This window comes from Peromyscus californicus, unplaced genomic scaffold, assembly GCF_007827085.1.
Source record: "Peromyscus californicus insignis strain IS unplaced genomic scaffold, ASM782708v3 Scaffold_19__1_contigs__length_69161282, whole genome shotgun sequence".
Taxonomy (NCBI): Eukaryota; Metazoa; Chordata; class Mammalia; order Rodentia; family Cricetidae; genus Peromyscus; species Peromyscus californicus.
In genome coordinates, this window is record NW_026294491.1 from 68,549,319 (window position 1) to 68,566,785 (window position 17,467).

Consider the following 17,467-nt stretch of genomic DNA (forward strand, 5'->3'; position numbering starts at 1 on the left):
TTTTGTTAGATATTAGGATAGCTACACCAGCTTGCTTCTTAAGTCCATTTGATTGGTAAGTCTTTTCCCATCCTTTTACTCTGAGGTAATGTCTGTCTTTGAAATTGAGGTGTGTTTCTTGCATGCAGCAGAAGGATGGATCCTGCTTTCATATACATTCTGTTAGCATGTGTCTTTTTATAGGTGAATTAAGTCCATTGATATTAAAGGATATTAATAACCAGTTATTGTTAATTCCTGTTATCTTTTGGTGGCAGTTTGTGTGTAATTCTCTTCGTTGGTATTTACTGCTGTGGGATTATCTATTTCCTGTGTTTTTGTGGGTGTATCTGACTTCCTAAGATTGGAATTTTTCTTCTAGTACTTTCTGAAGGGTTGGATTTGTGGATAGGTATTATTTAAATTGTGTTTTGCCTTGCAATGTCTTGTTCACTCCACCTATGGTGATTGAAAGTTTTTCTGAGTGTATTAGTCTAGGCTGGCATCTATGGCCTCTTAATGTCTGCATTACATCTGTCCAGGACCTTCTGGCTTTCCAAGTTTCCATTGAGAAGTCAGGTATTATCCTGATGGGTCTGCCTTTATAAGTCACTTGGCCTTTTTCCTTTGCTGCTCTTAATATTCTTTACTCTGTATGACTTGATGATTCTCTGGATTTCCTCATTGTCAGTTGTTATGTCTCCCTTTTCATTTCCGATTTTGTTAATTCAGATATTTTTTCTCTGCCTTACAGTTAGTTTGGATAAGGGTTTGTCTATCTTGTTGATTTTCTCAAAGAACCAACTCTTTGTTTCATTGATTCTCTGTACTGTTCTCTTTGTTTCTATTTTATTGATTTCAGCTCTCAATTTGGTTATTTCCTGACATCTATTCCTCCTGGGTGACTTTGTTTCTTTTTCTTCTAGAGCTTTCAGGCATGCTGTTAAATCACTACTGTGAGATTTCTCCAACTTCTTTATGTGGGCATTTAATGCTATGAATTTTCCTCTTAGCCCTGCTTTCATAGTGTCCCTCAAGTTTGAGTATGTTGTACACTCATTTTCATTGAATTCTACAAAGTCTTCAATTTCTTTCTTTATTCCTTCCTTGACCCAGTGGTGATTCAGGTGATCATTGTTCAGTTTCCATGAGTTTGTAGGCTTTCTATAATTTTTGTTGTTGTTGAATTCTAACATTAAGGCATGGCAGTCCAATAAAATACAGGAGGTTATTCCAATTTTTGTATCTGTTGAGATTTGCTTTGTGACTGAGTCAATTTAGAGAAGGTCCCATGGGCTGCTGGGAATAAGGTATATTCTCTTGTGTTTGGGTAGAATGTTCGTAGGTGTCTATTAAGTCCATTTGAGTCATGACATCTGTTGGTTCCCTTATTTCCCTGTTAAGTTTCTGTCTGGAAGACCTGTCTGTGGTTGATACATTGTACACCCCAATAAATTTATCTGGGTGTCAGAGAACAAAAGAGCCACTAGATTAGACATAGAGTCTAGACAGTGGTGGCACACATGCCTTTAATCCTGTTACTGGGGAGGCAGAGATCTGTCTGGATCTCTGTGAGTTCAAGGCCAAACTGGAAACAGAGCCAGGCAGTAGTGTCATACACCTTTAATCCCAGGACTTGAGATTTCATGTCTTTGCTTAGGAAAGACACATGACTTTAATTCCAGTATGGTGATATTTTATTTGTACTGAAATGTGATTTTATTTGTATGTTAATAAATAAAATTGCCTGGGGGTCAGAGCTAATAGCAAGCCATAGCAGAGCTGGTAGATCTCTGTGTGTTCAAGGATACAGTCAACAGACAGTGACGAGGCAGTCATGTGGTTGGTTTTACAACCAATGAGAAGGCAGAACAGAACGTCTATATAAAGACAAACAGACAGGAAGTAGCTCTCTTTTGGAGAAGTCTCTTGGCTGAAGAGGCTAGCTGCAGCAGGCGGGTAAGGCTCTTAGCTCTGATCTTTTGGCTTTCTTCTTTGCATTGGTTCTGTGTTTCTTATTTAATAAGACGGTTGGTCACATCTTCATTCCAGGAAGTAATATGGCAGGATACAGAAAGGTATATAAGACCTGAGGAAACAGGAACTTGTTCTCTTGAGGCTGATGACCAGGAACTGTAGACTTTCAAGCTTTTAGGCTTTTTTGCAGCAGTTTAGCAGAGACACTTTTGGGTGAAATCTCAGAGGCTTTCAGTTTGAGGAAACAAGATCAGCTGAGGAGTTGGTGAGGTGAGGTTGGCTGTGGCTTGTTCAGTCTCTCTGATCTTTCAGAATTTACCCCAATATCTAGCTCCAGGTTTTTTTATTAATAAGACCTTTTAAGATTCATGTTATACCTATCCATTTGTGTGAGTGGGGAGTTGAAGTATCTGACTATTAGTGTGTGGGGTTGATGTGTGATTTAAGTTTTAGTAATGTTTCTTTTACATATGTGGGTGCCCCCTTGTATTTAGGGCATAAATGTTCAGAATTAAAATTTCATCTTGACAGATTTTTCTTGTCATGAATATGTAATGTCTTTCTTGATCTCTTTTCATTGATTTTAGTTTGAAGTCTACTTTGTTAGATATTTGGGTTGTAGGGAAAAGGGACTGGCCAAAGAAACCCACCCAGACCCTGGAGCCCAGAACCAGGGAAAAAAACAAAGCCTGGGTTTAGGACCTGAGCCAGAGAAAGGAATGCTTTATCCCCAAACCCAGAACCTAGGAAACATGCCCTGACTCTAAAGTTAGTACCAAAGAAACACTCTTGGTCTTTAGAATCAGAGCCAGTGAAAGAAATATGCCCTGGCCTTAGAATTAGAGTCAAAAAGTAAGAAAGGCCAGTGAAAGAAACATGTTTGACTCTGAAATCAGGGCCATCTCTGTCCCTAACCCACAAAACTGACAAATCCCTGAGCAGAAAAAAACTAATCAATCCCTGCTTGACTTCACTCCCAAGACACCCTATATAAACCATCCTGCCTGGTCAGTTGTGTGTTGTTCTCTCCACCCTGGTAAAGGTAGCCACTCTCCTGGACTCCTCCATCCCATCTCTTGCTCAAAAGAGTTTTGAGTGTGAAGATTTTCATTTGCCAGTGCAGAGAAGAACCCGGCTGAGGCATACATCAGGAGACTGAGCAAGGGGGAGCTGAACAGAAGAATCTTGCTGAGAAGTCCTTCAGGGGACTGAGCAAGTGTGAGCTGTAAAAGTAACACTTTTCACCAGAGCCAGATAAGATTACTACATTTCGGCAAGGGTTTCCCCTTTTGCAGAGTGAAGTAAAAGAAACAACATCTCAGGCTGGAAAAGAAGCAGAGCTCTGCTAGGAAGCCCCCTTAAGTGGGGACTGAGCAAATCTCAGATGTAGCAGGTCTCCAGGAAAGGAGCAGGATTGCTATATCCTGCAGAGAGACCATCCCCTACCACACCAAGTATAGCCTGATTCCTGAGCAGTCAGAATACCCTTCCCTGCTGAGCTGTCCTAGCAGTTCCAGGCCTGACTCTTGAGCATTCAGGATACCTTCCCTTCTAGGGGTGAGCTGTCCTAGGAGCTCTAGGCCTGACTCTTCTGAGCAGTCAGAATACCTTCCCGCCCAGGGCTTGGCTGTCTCATTGCAGCTCCAGCCATCAAAGCTGTCCTAGTAGCTTGAGGTATCTGGGATACCTCCAGGGTTGAGCTGTCCCAGCAGCTTGAGGTATCTAGGATTCCCTCTGGGGCTGAGCTGTCTCACAGCAGGTTCAGTCATCAGAGCTATCCTAGCAGCTCAAGGTGTTGCCTGACTCCCCAAGTAGTCAGGATACCTTTCCCCAGAGTTGCAGAACTCACATTTTGGTGCCATGAGTTGGAATCAAACCCACAGAGTTGCAAAACCTACTTACAAAGATAGCTACACCTGCTTGCTTCTTAAGTGCATTTGACTGGAAAGACTTTCCCCAGCCCTTTACTCCAAGGTAGTGTCTATCTTTGAAGTTGAGGCATGTTTCTTATATTCAGCAGAAGGATGGATTCTATTTTTGTATTCATTCTGTTAGCCTGTGTCTTTTTATGGGTAAATTGAGTCCATTGATTTTAAAGAATATTAATGACCAGTGATTGTTAATTCCTGTTAGTTTTTTGTGGTAGTGTTGTGTGTTTCCCTTCTTTGGGGTTTGTTGGTGTTAGATTATCTATTGCTTGTGTTTTCATGGGTGCATCTAACTTCCTTTGGTTGGATTTTTCCTTCTGGTGCTTTCTGTAGGGCTGGATTTATGAATAGGTATTGTTTAAATCTGGTTTTATCATGGAATATTTTGTTTAGTCAATCTATGGAGATTGAGAGTTTTGCTGGGTATAATAGTCTGTGCTGGCATTCATGGTCTCTTAGTGTCTGCATAACATCTGTCCAGGATTTTCTGGTTTTCAGAGACTCCATTGAGAAGTCAGGTGTTATTCTGATGAGTCTGCCTTTATATGTTACTTGGCATTTTTCTTTCACAGCTTTTAATATTTTTCTTTGTTCTATATGTTTAGTGGTTTGATTATTATGTGGTGAGGGGACTTCTTTTTTGGATCCAGTCTATTTGGTATTTTGTAACCTTCTTGTATCTTCATGGGCATTTCCTTCTTTAAGTGGGAAAAGTTTTCTTCTATGATTTTGTTGAATATATTTTCTGTGTCTTTGAGTTGGTATTCTTCTCCTTCTTCTATCCCTATTCTTCTTATGTTTGGTCTTTTCATGGTGTCCCAGATTTGCTGGGTGTTTGGGTCTATGATTTTTTTGACCTTAGTATTTTTTTTGACTGATGAATCTATTTCTTCTATTGTATCCTCCATGTCAGAGATTTTCTCTTCCATCTCTTGTATTCTGTTGGTTATGCTTGCATCTGTAGTTCCTGTTCATTTACTCAGATTTTCTATTTCCATTGTTCCCTCTGTTTGTGTCTTCTTTGTTGTTTCTATTTCACTTTTCAGGTCTTGAACTGTTTCCCTCACCTGTTTAATTGCTTTTTCATGGTTTTCTTGGCTTTCTCTAAGGGGTTTATTGATTTCTTCCAATTTTTTGTTTGTCTTTTCCTCAATTTCTTTAAGGGAATTTTTAATTTCCTCTTTAAAGACTTCTATCATCTTCTTAAAGTCATTTTAAAGGTAATATTCTTCTGCTTCTTCTATATTGGAATGTTCAGGTCTTGCTGATGTAGAACCACTAGATTCTGGTGGTGACATGTTGCTCTTTATGTTGTTGAATGTATTCTTGAACTGGTTTCTACTCATCTCTTCTTCCAATTGGTGCAAATGGTGTCTATGTCTCAGGGAGCCACTCTTGGTCCAATTGGAGCTCTTGGTCCAATTAGAGCTGGCAGAGTCTGTGTCTCAGGGAGCAGCTCCAGTCCTAGAGGATGTGTGGGTTTGGGGAGTGTATTGGGGCTTGTAGGTTACAGGGTCTGGTGGGGGATGGTGGTAGTCAGGCCTGCCTGCAGGAGTCCTGCCTGCTGGCCTGAAACTGGTTGTGCCCCCCCATCTTGTTACCATTTTTATTGTTGTTGCTTTTTCGGATAGGGTCTCGCTCTATGGCCCTGCCTGGTATTCAACTCACATAAATCCTACTGTCTCAGGATCCTGAATACTAGATTATAGGCATGAATGATCACACCTGATTATAATAATCCTCTTTATGTGTGATACTGAGGATTGAATGCAAGGCCTCATAAATGATTGACAAGAAGTGACCTGTACCCTCCCTCTGCCTTTTATTTCAGTGCTATCAGTCCTGGGACTCAAACCCAGGATCTTGTGCATGCTTGTCAAGTACTCTGCTACTGAGTCACATCTCAGTCCTGCATTTTTAGCTTTCACTGAATTCTTTCTCATCAGCCAAGGAAATTATTAATGAAGGAAGCTCCAAAGGTTTTTGAGGGGTGCATGTTTGCTTGTTTGTTTGATTTCATTTTGGTTTTGTGTTTACCCAAATAAGTGAATACACTAAGGCCCTAAAATCTCAGGTGAGTTACTAAGGGTCCACTATTTTGACTAAATGCTAAAGGTCCTTTGGGAATTAGAGGAGGTAATAAGAATATATATAATATGAGTCCAAGGGACTCAAGTGCTGTCTGAGACCAACTACTTCCCTCCAAAAAAAGTTCCTACCAAAAATATAGAGAGAGAGGAAAAGCAATGCTGTTCTTAGGTTTGGACCCTAATAGCCAATTGGCTGGTTTTGTATCACCATAGCACAAGCTTGAATCATCAGGGGTTAGGAGGCTCAGCTGAGGAAATGCCTCCAGATGATCCAGCTGTAAGGAATTTTCTCAATTAATGATCAATGGGGGAGGGCCCAGCCCATTGTGAGTGATGTTATCCTTGGGCTGGTGATCCTGGGTTCTGTAAGAAGGTGGGCTGAGCAAGCCAGAGTGAAGCAAGCCAGTAAATCACACCCCGCCAATGGCCTCTGCATCAGCTCCTGCTTCTAGGTTCCAGCCCTGTTTGAGTTCCTGTCCTGATGTCATTTGATGCTAAACAGTAATGTGGAAGTGTAAGCCGAATAAACCCATTCCTCCCAAATTACTATTTGGGTCATAATGTTTGATTGCAATAGTAGAATTCCTAAGATGCCAATACAGAATAAGAGTTGGCTTAATCAAGAAAGTATTCATAAGCCTAAAGCCAAATTTGACTCCCCCCTAAAGTCTCAAAGCATTGCCTCATAAAGCATTTATTACTTCAAAAAGAAATAATAAAAAATGCATAGTATAAGTGTATATCAGGTGTCGAATAAAATTTTGAAATTAACATAATACATTAATGTCATATTTCTTGGTGTGCAATAAAAAGACATAATACCTGATCTCAATAAGATCATGAGAAAATATGAAACAAAACAGTTTTGGGTTACTTCTATGAAAAGACTCACAGCAAATTCCCCAAGGTATTAAAGTCATAAAAGACAAAAACAGACTAAACATTGCCAAAAATGTGATTCACTAAAGAGGCAAAACCACTAGCTGCAATGTAGGATATTAGATCAGACCTTGGGTCAGGAATAGGACATTGGTGAAATAAATGGAAGATTCTAGCAATATCAGGGCTAGTTAACACTGTCCCATCTACATTGTTTTTCTGGTTGAAATCATTATGTTACAGTTATATGTCATGTTAACATTACAAAAAAATTCAATGAAAGGCAAAAGTAACTTTTAAATTTCTTAATAAAAATACCATGGCTCCACTTGCTTTTTCTGGCAGAATAATTTCCCTAGTATGGATGTCAATATGGCTAAATACTGTTTTAGTGATGCTTGTGGTTTTGAAAACTGCAAGAGAGAAATATTTAGTACCTCCCAATCTGACTGCAAAATCCCAAGGGGAATAAAGTATCAAAACAGCCAGGCTCAGAAAAACTCCTTCCTGGAAAGTCTCACTCTGTGGGGACTGGCTTAGAAGTTCAAGGTTCTTTTTTGCTCTAATTTAGGCATAATTACCAGACATGAAAAAACACCTTAGAGAAAACAATAATAAGATAACACAATGGTTTGACTGACTTGAATTACTACTATAAAGAACTCAAAAATTCATATTTGATGAGGCTGAAGAGGACTCACCTGTTAAGAGCTTGTGCTGCTCTTGCAGACCTGAGTTTGATTCACAGAAACCACATCAGCAGCTAACAACTGTCTATAATTCAAGTTCCAAGAGATCTGATGCTTTCTTCCTACTTCCTTGGACATGGGCATGCAGTTGTCATACATGAACAAGCATAAAAACACACATACAAATAAATAAATACAATTTAAAAGAGAGTGTACAGTGTGGTATCTCCGTGTTGACTAATGCCCTGGCACTGGGTCTCTCAGGCCTCTGAGAAAGGAAAAGCATCTCTATCATTTGGGTCCTGACTACAAGAATGTCCACATCTCTCTGCTGATCTGTTGATTTCAGGACTCAGTGACCTTTGAGGCTGTGGCTGCAGCTTTTACCTGGGAATAGTGGGCTCTGCTAGATTTTGCTCAGAGTATTTTTGCAGAACAAAGCTGGAAACCTTCTGAAACCTGACTTAACTTTAAGGGACTCCTGCACAAACCCCATCTGGTTTCTCACTAGGAACAATAGGAAGACCTACAGAGAAGAAAAGAGAGAATCATCCAAGCTCACCTATACAGTAGAGCACCTAGAAAGTTTTGAGAGACAATCAATACTGAAGACTTGGTTGTTTTTCAAGAAATCAATGGAAAAGTGAAATTTGATTTTTTTAAAAATGGCAGAATTGACAAGAAATGGTTCCTTGTCCTTTACGTGAAAACTGGCTAGTCCACTGTGGTAGTGTGAGTGAGAGTGGTCCCCAGACGTTAAGATATTTCTGTGCTTAGTACCAATTAGTAGAACTTTGAAAGGATTAGAAGTATTGAAAGGTGTGGCCTTCTTCAAAGAATTGTGTCACTAGGGATGGGCTTTGAGGTTTTGAAAGCATATACCAGGCCCAGCATCTTTCTTTGCCTGCTGCCTGCAGATTAAGATGTAAAGCTCTCAGCTATTGCTCTATTACACCATGCCTTTCTGCTTCCCACCAGGATGATCATGAACTAACCCTCTAAAACTGTAATCAAGCCCCAAATTGAATGCTTTCCTTTATAAAAGTTGCTTTGGTTATGGTGTCTCTTCACAGTGACTAAGAATCCATAACATTAATCACCAAAAAATGAGAGACTGTGAAGGTTTGAATGAGAAATATCATCCAAAGGCTTGGATATTTGAACAATTGGCCCCCAGTTGGTGGCACTTTTTGGAGAGGTTATGGGGAGATGTAGCCTTCCTGGAGGCAGTGCATCACTTGGGGGAGGGCTTTGGGTGTATATAGTCTCAATTCACTTCCTTTTCACTCTCTCTCCTCTTTATGCTTGCATTCAAAGATGCAAGACTAAGACACACATTGTCTTAGTTAGGATTTTATTGCCATGGAAAGACACCAGAACCATGGCAACGCTTATAAAAGAAAACATTTAATTGAGGCTGGCTTACAGTTCAGAGGTTTAGTCCATTATCATCATGGTGGGACACATGGCAGTGTGCAGGCAGACATGGTGCTGGAGAGGTAGCTACATCTAGCTCTGCATCTAGGTTCTACATCTGGATCTACAGGCAGCAGACAGAGAACTGGCTTGAGCTTCTGAGACCTCAAACCCCACCTGCTAGTGACACACTTCCCCCAACAAAATCACACCTACTCCAACCTGGCCACACATCCTAATAGTGCCACTCCCTATTGACCAAGTAAGTATTCAAACACATGAGTCTACAGGGGCCATTCCTATTCAAGCCACCACACACACAGCCTCACCAGGGCTTGATATACAGTGCAAGTTTCAGCTCCAATGGTGAGAAGACAGAGGATTTGGAGCTCCTAATCTAGAGAACACAGGAGCTCTGTCAGGAGATATCTCCAGCAGTTAGAGTTCACACATGAAGCAAGAGCTTGGGTCAATTCAAACAGAATGTTTCCTAATGCTTAATCTCTGCTATCATTCTCTGCACACCTCTAGTTCAGTGCAACCCTATGAAGTACTTCTGATATCTCCTAGAACTATTCTCATCCACAACAATTGGTTTGATCATTGTTTTTTATTTTTAATGGACAGTTTCATACATTTATAAAATGATCAGTCTTTTTTCACCCTCCTATTGTCTATTTATCTCCTTCCCTCTTCCACTGGAACTCTTCTTCCCATGGAGTCCTTATCCTACTCTCAGGTCTTTTTGTGTGTGATCTACCGTTTAATTAGAGTTTCTTACCCAAGTGTGTGTGGGAGTAAGAATGGCTATACCACTGAAGAAAATGACACCCCTGCCACCAACCACAGTTTCTCAGAGAAGGATGGGTCTTCATGGGCCCTCCCCATCCATAATGATGTTGAACGGACCAATCTCCTACAGCCTTGTACAGATAAGCACAGCTTCTGTGAGTTCACAAGTTCAATGGTGATGTCTTGATCACTTTTTTAGTATGGAACAGAGGGCTGAGGTCTCCTAACCTGCCATCTTGCTAGCTATTCTTTTGACTTGCTCTTGTTTCTGTTCTCATTTTTGTTTGTGTATTTTTTCATGGTTTTTTGTTTTTGGCTTTGGTTCTGAAGACAAGGTCTTGATCTATACCCCTGGCTGGCCTTGAACTTATAACAATCATACTCCAGCTTCCTGATTACTGAGATTCCAGGTATGCACCCAGGCTCTGAACTATTTTTGTGACATTTTAAAGTCTCAAATTATTTGAAAATAAGAATTTAAATGACTGGGGCATAATATGGAAGGCTGCAGAAAAAGCTAGTCACCGTGTTTGCCTGTAAGAAGAGCACACAGAGGTTGGAAGCAGGAAAGAGATTAATGGTTTACTGACTTTTGCAGTATGATTTTTAAAGCCATACTTGTGTATTTAATACATTATTAACTTGGAATATATATACAGATATATATAAAATACATATATAACTTGGAAACAACTAATGTCTTCATAAACATTAATGACTCTATAAAACAAGTGGGAGGTAGAGAGCCACTACAGAGGGAGAAAGAAAGGCATTTAACTCCCATGATTGCTAACAAAAGAGAATTCTAGTATGTGCATGCATAAGTGCAGCTTCTTCATTTTTAGGGTTTTTTTTAATATTTTAAGTGAGTGTGTGTGGGGTGTGTGTGTGTGTGTGTGTGTGTGTGTGTGTGTGTGTGTAGAGCAGAAGAGGGCATCACATCCTCTTCTGTATCTACAGTTACAGATAGTCGTAAGCTGCCTGACATGGGTGATGGAGACCAAACTCAATTCTTCTGCAAAAGAAACAAGTGTTCTTAATCACTAAGCCATCTCTCTAGTCCCATGCAGCTACCTTTTTTTCTTATCTTATATGAGCCAGGCAAACAGAGCATCTGAAAACATCCTTAGAACGTACACCATACATCATGCTTGCCACATTTACATAAGAGCAGATATCACCTTGCCAACCAACCACTTCAAGAGAAAAGAAACTCCACTGTGCACAGTCCTAGAAACATTTCACTTAGATGCCCATTTGTAAGTGGAAACCCTTGTAACCACACCACAGGCATGAAACATAAAAAGGAAAAAGGTCAAGCATTGAGTTTGGCTTCCCACTGCAGCAAAAGAGTGCCTGTCTCTGTGAGATCATTAACATGTGCTGTTGTCTAATCCTTCACAGTTATGACTGCTGTATAGATGCTGATTAAAGTCTAGATGAATCTTCTCAAAGAGGTCATCACTGAGGCCATCAAGAAAGACTCTTCAAAGAAACAGTTGCATCAGAACTGCCAGTAGGGAATCATTTCTGTAACATTGTACTTTTTTCTCACCTGGGACAAATCCTGTGAATTCCAGACTTTCAAAGACACCAGTTTCTTCTATTCACTCCCTCATGTTTAATGACTGCTTATTACAAATCACATCGTATGATTCTCACTCCCATTTCAGAAGTCAATCTCAGCCTGAGTATGTAGTAGAGAATATACCTAACATGTATGAGGCCTGGGTTTTAATCCACACAGGCAAAGTGGAGTATCATCATGCTCTTCCATTTGACATTATTGTCAAATGGTCACTGTCCTGGTTAGTTTTAATTGTCAGTTTAATACAGCCTAGAATCATCTATGAGGAAACCCTTAAGTGAGGAAGTGCCTAGATCTGACTGACCTGTCGGCATGTCTGTAGAGTTTGTTTTGACTGTTAACTGATTTAGAAGCATCTAGCCACTGTGGCCCACCACTCCCTAAGCAGGTGATTTGGGACTACATAAGAATCATACTAAGCATGAATCTGCTAGCAAGCCAGCAAGTAGCATCCCTGCACAATTTCTGCTTCAAGTTCCTGCTTGAGTTCTACCTGGGCTTCTCTCAGTGATGGGCTGTGACCTGGAACCATAAGCTAAAGTAAACCCTTCTCTCCTCTAGGTTGCTTTTTGTTGGGTTATTCTTTCACAGCAACAGAAAAGAGACTACTGATGCAATCACTATTTTCTATAAACTAACATTTCAGTTGAGCTATATTTGTAAGAAATTTTAGGATACAAACTATCAAATGCTTTGGGGAATTTGGAACCTAAAGCTTTATCTATCTCCAGAGGTCAACAATAACACTAGTCACCTGCTGTAATCTTTCCTGACCATGGAAACTTTCAAAAAATAAAATTATGAGATCATAAGTATACAACCTAGTGGCATATTTACATATAGATGCACTTGTATAGCCACCTCCCAGGTGAGCTTCTATCCTCTATATACAAAGAATATACATTGCTTGATTCTATTAAATGATGTGGAGACTACTCCCTTCACACAGCAAGTCTGCTCTAGGGGGCTAGAGGAGTAAAATAAAGGTCACTCAGGGATGTACAAGCATTGAGAAGTTGAAAGGTGTAGAAGGGTTGCTCCCTTCCCTGGGTCAGGCACTTCTCTGTACTGCAGTCTGACCACTGTAGCTGAATTGTATCACTTGTCACCTTTTTCTGACCAAAATCAATATGCATTAGTACTTGAATAGATACTTTAAACACCCTCTGCATCTTTATTCATTGCTTCATTATGCCCAATTAATATATGTCTTTGTATGTTGATTTTGTATCTTGCAAATCTGCTGAGTCCACTGATTAGTTCTGTTAGTATTTTGGTGGCATTTCTAGATTTTTCTTTATGAAAGATCATGTCATCTACTAAGAAGAATAATTTTTATTTTCTACTTTTCAATTTTGTTGAGTTTCTTTTCGCTCTACCCTGGTTGTTCTGGCTAAGGAATCCTGTGCTGCTCAGGAGAGTGACTCCTACACCATGCCTGAGCAATGTAGTAGAGCTGACCCTGAAGATGTTGGTGTAGGGGATCTGCCGCTGAGGACATGAGAGCAAAAGAACTGGCCCCACCCCTTGCTCATTGCTGCAAGGGGTGAATTAGCTAGGATAATGCAGGAGAGCTCACCCTGGTGGTGAGGACAAGGGAGAGCTGACAGGCTAACAAACCCTGTGACTACCCAGGCCCAGAACCAGGGTTATGTGTTGGCCCACCCCAACATTCATGTCATCTGTGATCTGCTGGAGCATGTGAAGAGACCGGACCTACAGACCCAAAGCTGCAGGATTTCCACAACACACGGCAACAGCAGGATAACCAAGAGGAGTTTCAGTGAGGGTCCAGCATTGATAGTGTAGCAGAAACCAGAGGCCACGAACCAGACCAATGACTCTCTGCAATGAACACTTGCAAGTAAAGATATATGGATAAAAGGGTTTACTACATGACTCACTGTGTCACTCGACAGCTTCCATGAGGAGATTTATTTTTTCCTTCTCTCTCTTTTTTTTCTTTTTTCTTTCTTCTCTTAAATTTTACTTTATTTTGAGGGGGAGGTTACAAGGGCAGAGGGTGGATATGAAGGGATGAGGAAATGAATGGGATGGAGATGGATGATATGAAAGACACAAAGAATAAATTTTAAAAATACTAAAAAAAAAGGAAATCCTGTGCTGTGATGAATAGAAATAGACTATTTTTGAAAACAAATGCATTTTTTTTTTTTTTTTTTTTTTTTTTTTTTGGTTTTTCGAGACAGGGTTTCTCTGTGTAGCTTTGCGCCTTTCCTGGAACTCACTTGGTAGCCCAGGCTGGCCTCGAACTCACGGAGATCCACCTGGCTCTGCCTCCCGAGTGCTGGGATTAAAGGCGTGCGCCACCACCGCCCGGCACAAATGCATTTTTTATCTTAAAGGAAAAGCTGAAATCTTTTTCTTCAAAGATTAAATTACGATGTAGTTGTAGAGTTGTTATCCATGACCTAATTTGCTAAAAGTTTTTATCATGAAAGGATGCTGAATTTTCACAAATACTGCTTGTAATTATTGAAATAACCATATGGTTGTGGCATTCTATTAATGTGGTGTTCCACATTTTTTCTATATTAAACTATCCTTGTATCTCTGGAATGAATCCCACTTGATTACAGTGAATAATCTTTTTTAAAGATTTGTTTTATTTTTATTTATATGTCCATGTTTGTGTGTGTGTGTGTGTGTGTGTGTGTGTGTGTGTGTGTGTGTGTGTGTGAGTGTACACCTGGGTATGTGTGTACACCTATCTGTGAATGCCTAAAGAGACCATAAGAGAGTGTCAGATCTTCTGGAGTTGGAGTTACAGAAGGTTTGAGCTGCCTGACTGATGCTGAGAGCAGAACTATGGTCCTCCGTGAGAGCAGCAAGCACTTTTACTGGGCCATCTGACAAGCCTTGGTGAATGATCTTTCTGATGCACTGCTGAACTTGATTTGCTAGTATTTTATGAAGACAATGTAACAGGACCCCATCCATACCTTAGCATAACTGACTCCATAATACAAGTACCTTTTAGGCCATAAAATTGAGCATGTAGGCAGTACCACCTGCCAAAATGAGAACAAAGACCTAATCCATCAAAGTCCATAGTTCTGGGAAAGTTTCTGAATGTACTAACCTTGCTTTTTGGCTTCTGCAATCTGCTTCTGGATAACTGTTCCTGTTAACTGAAGTATGTAAACCCAAGATGTGGGTTTTATGCTTAAAAGCTCACCCTGAGAAAGGCTCGGTTGCTACATCAGGAATCTGAACACCTAGTATAACCTAGAAAACCACTCCAGCCAGCTAATAAAGAACTCCTAATGGTTTAAACTCATGTCCAAGCAGTCTTCTCTGGTGGATATCCCAGAAAAGATTAAGCAAGAGTTTTGAGAGCTGTAGTCTAGGCAACCCTTCCTAGTCTTCCTTCATAGTATTCTCACTATAAGCCAAACGCAAGCTCACCTGAAGTTAAAATGTTCCATGTTTTTCTTATGCTGGCAAGGCTACTCAGGTCTGTTCTGTCTTCATTATCTAAGCAGTATGTAGAAACGCTGTCACAATCACCAACGCAACAGTGACAGTAGGTCATAAGAGAGTAGTGAGGCTTCCTAAGAGGCATGAAGAAAGGAGTATTACAGAAACAAGAGACACCTGAAAGAGTAAAGTCCAAATATCAGCCCAGTGCAGATGTGAGGAGAAGTTAGGCCCAATTTTGCACTTTTTCTTCCAAATAGCTAGATTAAGCTACATTATTATACTCTCAAACAATGGCTTTCCATTCTTGCCTGCGAAGCAAATTAAAAAGAATTTGTGTACGTGCATATATGAGTATGTCTACACATATACACACGGTATATAATATATATTTAATTCGTTTATGTATGCATATATTCCATTATCAACTTCTATTAACTTTCCAAGCTTTGACTTGGAAATAACTGCTCTAAAACACTTCTAGGAAAGCACTCCACTGGAAATTGCCATCCCCCTAAAAACCTTTAGGATCCAAGTTGAGGTCTGACTCAATGAAGTACCTGGCATCAAAAGAAAATAAGCAAAAACAGAAACTACAAGTCTATTTTACATAGTATTTTACAGCATTTTTTGTGAACTCTTTGCATCATTATCATTTGTACTGACTCCTGTTATAAAACGTGTTCTATCTTGAGGAGCACTATCAGAAGTCTGGAGCCATTGGGCTAAGGATATAGTTCAGTGATAGAGAGTTTTCATAAAGTCCTAGATTCTATCCCTAACACATGATGCTCTTCCCCATGTAATGATAATAAAATGAGATTATCTTTACAAGAAGGTATCTTTGCTATTTCCACCATTATCATCACAAACTGAAACAAAACTTGTCTGCCTCAACAAAATTGGAATCTACCAGATAGATGCAAGGGTACAGGCTTGTCACCAAGCATTCCATAGGCTAAGTCAGGATGATTGCATTTTGAAAGTCAACTGGAACTACATAGTGAGACAGTGTTGAAGGAGGAGGAGGAAGACTAGACTCTACATCTGACGCTACCCAAAGACTGTCTCCATCACTTTGTATCTGTGGTGAAGATGAAAACAATGATAGGAGGACAGGGAGAGAGACTGCTCACCTCACAACCACCAGGAAGCAAAGAAAGAGAAGAAGGAGATTGGGCCTACTATACCCTACAAGGACATAGGTCCCACCCATGGAAAATGACACCACCTTTCAGCAGCACCAGTGTGTGGGGACAAAGTTTTGAACACATGAACTAACTGAGGCAAAATTTGTCATCTAAACCACACCACAAATTCAACCACTTCCTTTCAAGAGTTTTGTTTTCTTATACTTTCATTCATTTAAACCAATTCCGCTTCCCAAGATTATCATGGCATTGAGGTTCTACTGTGCTCCATCATAAAATATTCTGTGTGGGATCCAATCCTCCCCAAACCCTTTGTAATTTCAGTGCTTTCTTCTGCCAACAGGTAAATACTTTTTTTTTTTTTTTTTTAGTTTTTCGAGACAGGGTTTCTCTGTGTAGCTTTGTGCCTTTCCTGGATCTCGCTCTTTAGACCAGGCTGACCTTGAGGCAAATACATTTCTTAATGAGAAGCTGTGATCATGTGAACTTTGAATATGCAGAAACCCTACTTTGTTCATTTAGAGTTGTAGAATTCTTCCGCTAGAAGTTCTGAACCTGTAGGAAGTACACCTACTTAAATGAAAAAAAAAATACTACACTTTGATTTTTGTAGGATCTAACTGAAGTTTAACTTATCCTTCAATTGCAAATTCAGTGAATAAGCCCCAGTATTATTTGTAGCACATAAAGATGTAGAAATAGAAAAGCTGCAATTTCCATGTCACATTTGGAGTACTGCAAGTTCCCCAAACATTTGTGCTAATTTATGCTCATTACTTTCAACTATGACAGTTTTTAGAGTTACCACATATGGTAGCTTTTAATGGATTATTAAAATCATGTTTGTTATATCACAATATACTTAGCATTTAACAATTCTATTTCAATATAATTATTTACTTTATAAACCTATGTATTTATATTACATTTTTAAATGTTCTCAGAATACAGAAGGTCCAGCCAGTTCTTCAAGTTGTAAAGAGCCTAAAACAGGACCACACATATCATTACTGTGCATTTCAGTTAAATAAGTGAAATAACATAAGTGTTTTTTAGGGAGGAATTAGTATCATCATGGATGAGAGAAGACAGAGGAGAGAGAAAAGTAAAAGGGAAAACAGGGGACCAATGAGATGCTTTCCATGAAGCCTGACAACCTAAATGCGATTCCTAGAACCCACACAAAGGTGATGGGAGTACTGACTCCATAACATTGTCCTCTGACTGTAGCTAGAGTTTTCCTGCCTGGCCCACAGTCAGGACAAATCTCTCTCACCCGCCAGTCCCAAGCCGCTTAAACCCGATCAAATAAACACAGAGACTTATATTGGTTTCAAACTGTATGGCCGTGGCAGGCTTCTTGCTAACTGTTCTTACAGCTTAAACTAATCCATTTCTATTAATCTATACCTTGCCACGTGGCTTGTGGCTTACCGGTACTTTACATCTTCCTTATCCTGATGGCGGCTGGCAGTGTCTCCCTCTCCAGCTTCCTGTTCTCTCAATTTTCCTCTCTGTTAGTCCCGCCTATACTTCC